This window comes from Mustela nigripes, unplaced genomic scaffold (assembly GCF_022355385.1).
Source record: "Mustela nigripes isolate SB6536 unplaced genomic scaffold, MUSNIG.SB6536 HiC_scaffold_148, whole genome shotgun sequence".
NCBI lineage: Eukaryota > Metazoa > Chordata > Mammalia > Carnivora > Mustelidae > Mustela > Mustela nigripes.
The window spans coordinates 9725642-9734086 of NW_026739562.1; positions in this window are offsets into that span (position 1 = coordinate 9725642).

The following is an 8445-nucleotide window of genomic DNA, read 5'->3' on the forward strand; positions in this document are numbered from 1 at the left end:
TGATGAATATGGATGCTAAGATTCTCCACAAGATCCTAGCAAACAGGATCCAACAGCACATTAAAAAGATTATCCACCATGACCAGGTGGGATTCATTCCTGGGCTACAAGGATGGTTCAACATTCGCAAATCAATCAATGTGATAGAACAAATTAATAAGAGAAGAGAGAAGAACCACATGGTCCTCTCAATTGATGCAGAAAAAGCATTTGACAAAATCCAGCATCCGTTCCTGATTTTTTTTTTCTTTTTTATTTTTTTTTTAATTTTTTATTTTTTATAAACATATATTTTTATCCCCAGGGGTACAGGTCTGTGAATCACCAGGTTTACACACTTCACAGCACTCACCAAATCACATACCCTCCCCAATGTCCATAATCCCACCCCCTTCTCCCAAACCCCCTCCCCCCGGCAACCCTTTTCCTGATTAAAACGCTTCAAAGTACAGGGATAGAGGGAACATTCCTGAACTTCACCAAATCTATCTATGAAAGACCCACAGCCAATATCATCATCAGTGGGAAAAAGCTTGCAGTCTTTTCGTTGAGATCAGGAACATAACAAGGGTGCCCACTTTCACCACTCTTGTTCAACATAGTATTAGAAGACCTAGCAACAGCAGTCAGACAACAAAGAGAAATAAAAGGTATCCAAATTGTTAATGAAGAAGTCAAACTCTCTCTCTTTGCAGATGACATGATTCTTTATATGGAAAACCCAAAAGACTTCACCCCCAAACTACTAACTCATACAGCAATTCAGCAACGTGGCAGGATACAAAGTCAATGTACAGAAATCAGTGGCTTTCTTATACACAAACAATGAAAATACAGACAGGGAAATTAGAGAATTGATTCCATTTAGTATAGCACCAAGAACCATAAGATACCTGGGAATAAACCTAACCAAAGAGGTAAAGGATCTGTACTTGAGGTGGCTTTTTTTTCAATTTAATTTTTCTTTTTCTTTTTCTATTTTTAAAATTTCTTTTCAGAATAACATTATTTATTGTTTTTGCACCACACCCAGTGCTCCATCCAATCCGTGCCCTCTTTAGTACCCACCACCTGGTTCCCCAACCTCCCACCCCCCCACCCCTTCAAAACCCTCAGATTGTTTTCCAGAGTCCATAGTCTCTCATGGTTCACCTCCCCTTCCCATTTTCCTCAACTCCCTTCTCCTCTCCATCTCCCCTTGTCCCCCTGCTATTTTTTATGCTCCACAAATAAGGGAAACGATATGATCATTGACTCTCTCTGCTTGACTTATTTCACTTGGCATAATTTCTTCCAGTCCTGTCCATGTTGATACAAAAGTTGGTTATTCATCCTTTCTGATGGAGGCAGAATACTCCATAGTGTATATGGACCACATCTTCCTTAACCATTCATCTGTTGAAGGGCATCTTGGTTCTTTCCACAGTTTGGCGACCATGGCCATTGCTCCTATAAACCTTGGGGTACAGATGGCTTTTCTCTTCACTACATCTGTATCTTTGGGGAAAATACCCAGGAGTGCAATTGCAGGGTCTTAGAGAAGCTCTATTTTTAATTTCTTGGGGAATCTCTACACTGCTCTCCAAAGTGGCTGCACCAACTTGCATTCCCACCACAGTGTAAACGGGTTCCCCTTTCTCCACATCCTCTCCAACACATGTTGTTTCCTGTCTTGCTAATTTGGGCCATTCTAACTGGTGTAAGGTGATATCTCAATGTGGTTTTAATTTGAATCTCCCTGAGGGCTAGTGATGATGAACATTTTTTCATGTGTCTGATAGCCATTTGTATGTCTTCATACCTTCTGCCCATTTTTTGATATGATTGTCTGTTTTGTGTGTATTGAGTTTGACGAGTTCTTTATAGATCCTGGATATCAACATTTTGTGTGTACTGTCATTTGCAAATATCTTTTCCCATTCCATGGGTTGCCTCTTTGTTTTGTGTACTGTTTCCTTTGCTGTGCAGAGCTTTTGATCTTGATGAAGAGAGGTGGCTTTCTAAAAGTCTGCAGTAGAGGGATTTCCTGACCCCTGTAGATGTCCTCTGTTTGTTTTTATCATACTATTTAAAATCCCTTTCTTTTAGAATGTGTGTGTGTCTCCCCAATAGATTGTGTCCCTTAAATACAGAGACCATTCCTCAAGACTTGACCCAGTGCCAGGCCCATATGTTAGGTACTCAATAAATTTTGTAGGAAGGAGAGAGAGAGAAGGAGAAAGGAAATGAGATTTACTGGTTTATGAATCTCTCTAGATGGTCTGGCTTCAGACTACCTATTGTCTAGTGTAGAATACTGGTTAAAATCACCAAATCAGATAGAGCTGAATTGTCAATCCCTAGGCACACCAGTGCTGGCTGTGTGCCTTTAACCAATTAGTTTAGCTATTTAATCATTGTCTTAATCTGTAAAATAGGGATAAATAGTTCTTGGCTCACTGAGTTGGTGTGATAATTAACATAGTGAATGCATAGGGGTACTGGGTGGCTCAGTCGGTTAAGCATCTGTCTTGTGCTCAAGTCATGATCCTGGAGTCCTGGGATCCAGCCCTGCATTGGGATCCCTGCTCAGTGGGAAGCCTGCTTCTCCCTCTGCCCTTTCCCCACTTATGCACACACACACACACTCTCTCTCTTGCTCTCTCTCAAATAAATAAATAAAAAATTTTAAAAAAATAGATAAAATCTTGGGGCACCTGGGTGGCTCAGTGGGTCATGATACCCAGCAGCTTCAGCTCAGGTCATGATACCGGGGTCCTGGGATTGAGACCCACATCAGGCTTTTTGCTCAGCAAGGAGCCTGCTTTCCTTCCTCTCTCTGCCTGCCTCTCTGCCTGCTTGTGATCTCTGTCTGTCAAATAAATAAATAAAATCTTAAAAAAATAAATAATTAAAATCTTCAAATATCTTTGATTTCTTTTGGTTGTCTTATTGTTGTTGCTAGGCCTTATAGTACTATGCTGAACAATAGTGGCAAGAGTGGGCATCCTTGTTGTATTCCTGATCTTAAGGGAAAGGCTCTCAGCTTTTCATCATTGAGAATGATATTCATTGTTGGTTTTTCATAGATGGATTTTATGAAATTGAGGAATGTTTCCTTTATTCCTATACTCAAAGTGTTTTAATCAGGAAAGGATGTTGTATTTTGTCAAATGCTTTTTCTGCATCAATTGAGAGCACCATGTGTTTCTTTTCTCTTCTTTTTTTATGTATTCTATCACATTGATTGATTTTGCAAATGTTGAACTACCTTGCATCACAGTGATAATCCCACCTGGTCCTGATGGATAATCCTTTTAATGTACTGTTGGATCCCATTAGCTAGGAGCTTTTTTGAGAATTTTGGCATCTATATTCATCAGGGATATTGGTCTGAAATTCTCCTTTTTGATGGGGTCCTTGCCTGGTTCAGGGACCAAGGTAATGCTGGCTTCATAAAAAGAGTCTGGAAGTTTTCCTTCTGCTTCTATTTTTTGAAACAACTTCAGGAGAGTAGGTATTATTTCTTCTTTGACTGTTTGTCAATTTCTTCCTGTTTCAGCCTTGGTAGTTTATAGGTTTCCAGGAATACATCCATTTCTTCCAGGTTGCTTAACTTATTGGTATATATCTGTTGTTAATAATTTCTGATGATTGTTTCTATTTCCTTAGTGGTAGTCATGATCTCTTCCCTTTCATTCATAATTTTCTTAATTTGGGTTCTTTCTGTTTTCTTTTGGATAAGACTGGATAGCAGTTTATTGATCTTATTAATTCTTTCAAAGAACCAGCTTCTAGTTTTGTTAATGTGTTCTACTGCATTATTTCTGGTTTGTTGCTGATTCTCTAGTTGTTTAAAGTGTAAAGATATTTATTGTTTTTGGGTTTTTTTTGTGATTTTTTTTTTTTTTTTTTTTTTTTTTTTTGCGTGAGGTTTGGATGGCTATATACTTCCTGTTAGGACTGCCTTTGCCATATCCCATAGGAATTGGACTGATGTGTTTTCATTCTCATTGGTTTCCATGAGTTAAGCTCCTCTTTGATTTCTTGCTTGACCCAAACATTCTTGAGCAGGATGGTCTTTAGCTTCCAAGTGTTTGAATTTCTCTCCAAACTTTTTCTTGTGATTGAGTTCCAGTTTCAAAGCACTGTGGCCTGAGAATATGCAGGCCACATATGCAGAGAAAATGCAGGGAATAATCTCAGTCTTCTGGTATCAGTTGAGACCTGATTTGTGACTCAGTATGTTGTCTATCCTGGAGAAAGTTCCATGTGTGCTTGAGAAGAAAGAGCATTCTGTTGTTTTAGGGTAGAATGTTTTGTATATATCTATGAAGTCCACCTGGTTCAGTGTGTCATTCAAAGCTCTTGTTCCTTTGTTGATTTTCTGCTTAGATGGTCTGTCTACTGCTGAGAGTGGCGTGTTCAGGTCTCCTACTATCTATATATTATTATAAATATGTCTTCTTATTTTGGTTAAAAATAAGAAGACATATTTATATGTCTATTTATCTATCCCCCCAACATGGGAGCAGCCATGTTGGGGGGATAGATATTTACAATTGTTAGGTCTTGTAGGATAGACCCTCTAAGAATGATACAGTGTCCTTCTGTATCTCTAACCATAGTCTTTAGCTTAAAATCTAATTTGTCTGATAAAGAATTGCTATGACAGCATTCTTTTGAGGTCTGTTGGCATGAAAGCTGGTTCTCCACCCCTTCACTTTCAGTCTGGATGTATCTTTCCAAATTAGTCTCTTGTAGACAACATATGAATGGGTCCTGTCTTTTTATCCAATCTGCAACCCATCCTGTTTTATGAGAGGATTTAGGCCATTCATATTGAGAGTGATTATTGAAAAATATGATTAATTGTCATCATGTTGCCTGCAAAGTCCTTGTTTCTATAGATTGTCTCTGTAAATTTCTGTTTTATATCACTCTTGGGGTCTTTCTCCTTTTATAGAACCCCCCTTAATATTTCTTGCCAGGACAGCTAACTGGTCGCATATTCTTTCAATTTCTGAAGGTCTTGGAAGCTCTTTATCTCTCCATCCATTCTAAATGACAGCCTTGCCAGAAAAAGTATTCTTGGCTACGTATTCTTCTCATTTAGTACCCTGAATATGTCTTGTCAGCCCTTTCTGGCTTGCCTGATCTTTGTGGACAGGTCTGATGTTATTCTGATGTTTCTATCTCTTTATGTAAGGAGTCTCTACTTGCTCTTAAAATTCTTAGGATTCCTTGGTTTTAAGATTTGTGAGTTTAACTATTATATGCTTGGGCGTCAGTCTGTTCACCTTGATCTTGGGAGGGGACCTCTCTGCCTCTAGGACACGAATGTTTATTTCATATCCAGATTAGGGGAAGTTCTCAGCTATGATTTGCTTAAATGTATCTTCTAGTCCTCCCCCCTCCCCTGCAGGATCCCAATAATTCTGACATTGGAACATTTCATGACATCATTTATTTCTCTGATTCTGTTTTCATGGATTTTAAGCTGTTTATTCCAGGCCTTTTCCTATTCCCTCTTTTCTATGTTTGTCTTCTAGATCACTAATTCATTCTTCTGCCTCATTAACCCAGCTATTAGACTATCTAGATTGGATTGGATCTCATTGATAGAATTTTTAAGTTCTGCCAGATCAGCTCTCATTTCTGCCCTTAGAGATCCTGTTGTCATTAATGGTTTTCTCCATCTTAGGTATTGTCTGCATAACTGTTACCCTGAAGTCTATTTCTGACATCTTGCTTTTATCCGTATCCATTAGTTCTGTGGCAGAGGTCATAGTCTCTGAATTTTTCCTGTGTTGGGAGTTCTTCCTCTTAGTCATTCTGTTGAGGGTTGGTTGAGGAAATGTACAGAGTCCAGATTATTGACGACAACTGAAGTAAGATGCACCTGTTATAAGGATCTTAGGGTTGTCAGCCTCTTGTTCTTCCAGACTGTCTTCTAGGAGAGGAGTCTGTGGTGTTGTTACTCAGGCAACCCTGTTTGGCGGGGGTGGGGGGGGCTGTTCTCTGGGGACTTTCCTTGGAGCTTTACACATCTCTTTCAAGAGTCAGAGCAGGAGTGACTATATCCAAACTTCTGTCTCAGAACAGAAAGTTTGCAGTCTGTTCTCCAGAGAACCCTTCAGGCCACACTGACTCTGTTTTTGTCTGTGCTACTAAAACCCACAGTGTCCTGGGTTGTGCATCCCACAGCAGCACTCCCAGCCCAGGCACATCTCTGCCCTTTGTGCTTCTAAATTGCCAGCTGCCCCCAGTTTGAACATGTGCCCCCACAACTCCAGGTTTCAGTCTGGAGGATTACCCTAAAGTCTTATCCCCACTGCTAGCAGTCTGGGAGTCTGTGCCCAGTGTCCAGTGTGGGAGCCTTTTGAACTCAGGCAGTACAGGATCCTGGAGGCTCCCTCCCCCTTATATTTATCTTCCAAAATCTGCCCCCAGAATTATGCACCTGCCTCCCACACCCTGCCTCATGTCTTGAAACCAATTGCTGGAGATATTTTGTTTGTAGAGTTATGGATATACCTTCTTACATCTCAGGCTGATTTTGTGGGTATTCAGAGTTGTCTGATAGATATCCAGCTCAATTCAGGGGACTGGTTGAAATAGGGTCCTCTACTCCTGCTATCTTTCAATATAATATGTTATTTGATTGAAAGTTGAATATATATGAATAAGTAAAGAGCTTCAGAATGGTTTTAAAAAAGGGTAAATATAAAGGATTATATTTTTTTATTTTAGTTGCTCTTAAATAATTTTTTTAAAGATTTTATTATTTATCAGAGAGAGAGAGAGTGCGAGAGCATGTGCACAAGCAGGCAGAGTAAAAGGCAGAGGCGGAGAGAGAAGTAGGCTCCCTGTGAAGCAAGGAGTCTGATGTGGGGACTAGATCCCAGGACCCTGGAATCATGACCTGAGCTGAAGGCAGCGGCTCAACCAACTGAGGCACCCAGGCATCCCTCTTAAGTGATTAAAAAAAAAGATTTTATTTATTTATTTGACAGAGAGATCACAAGTAGGCAGAGAAGCAGGCAGAGAGAGAGGGGGACGCAGGCTCCCTACTGAGCAGAGAGCCCAATGCGGGGGCTTGATCCCAGGATCCTGAGATCATGACCTGAGCCAAAGGTAGAGACTTAACCCACAGAGCCACTGAAGTGCCCCACTCTTAAGTGATTTTTAAGGCAAAAGTAGGAGCAATGTGTTATAGGTTTGTAGTATATGCAAAAGTAAATTATATGAAAATGTCACAGGAAATGGGAAGCAGGAATTGGAAGTGTAGTGCTATATGGTTCTTAGACTGTATGAAGTTGCATAAAAGTACTTAATGGTAGATGGTAATAAATGAAAGACACAATATGTTATATAATATAGTCTCTGTAATATTGTGTATGCATACATATATGTTAGCAACCACTAAAATATTTTAAAAGGAAACAAATAATATGTAGTAAGGTAAAATGGAATCATAAAAATACACTAATTCAAAATTAGGCAGAGAATGAGGAATAAGATAACAAAATACAATGGAACCTACAGAAAACAGTAACATTTAACATATAATATATATTATATTATAGATGTTTGAATTAAACCAGTCAATATGTACACTCAATGTAATAACTTAAACACTTATTAAAAATATTTAAATTGTATAAGATACCAAACCCAAACTTTTCTTGCTTGTAAGGCATTTTTTCAAATATGAAGACATACATATATTAGGAGTAAAGTTATGGAAAAAGATACAAAATAAATGCACTAATCAATAAAAGCTAGAGCAAATATATTGGTATCAGACAAAACAGACTTTAGGACAAAGAGATAGAGAGGGATATTACATAGATGATAGATGGATCAGTTCACCAAGAAGACATAATAATCTTAATAGCATATGCACCTAACAACAAAGTCTTGGAAAAACATGAAAAAGAAAGACCTGATAGAACTGACTGTCCTTTTATTGAAGTTTTCCCAATGAAACTCATTATATAGTAGATTTTTCAGAAAGGATGCTTATGTACAGTATTTTTGGGTTATTACCTGATCAAAACTTTGTTTATTGAAAGACAGCGTGGCTAAGTATAATATTCTGGCTTTTACTTTCTTAATATTCTTGAAAATGCTGCTACACAGTTGCCTTGCTTTGTATTGTTTTTGGGAAGTTGAATGCCACTACAAGTCTTTTGTTTTTGTAAGTTATGTCATAATTTTGCCTAGAGTTCCTGAGGATTTCTTTCTTTATCCTTAATGTCTAATAGTATTACTAGGATACATCTTAGGTTGATTGATCTGTTAATTTCTCCTGGTACCCAGTGGATCCTTTCAATGTGTAGCCTTAGGTGTTTTTAAATTTATAAAATATTTTTTGGATTGTAGTTCTTTTTTTTTAAATTTTTTATTTTTTATAAACATATATTTTTATCCCCAGGGGTACAGGTCTGTGAATCACCAGGT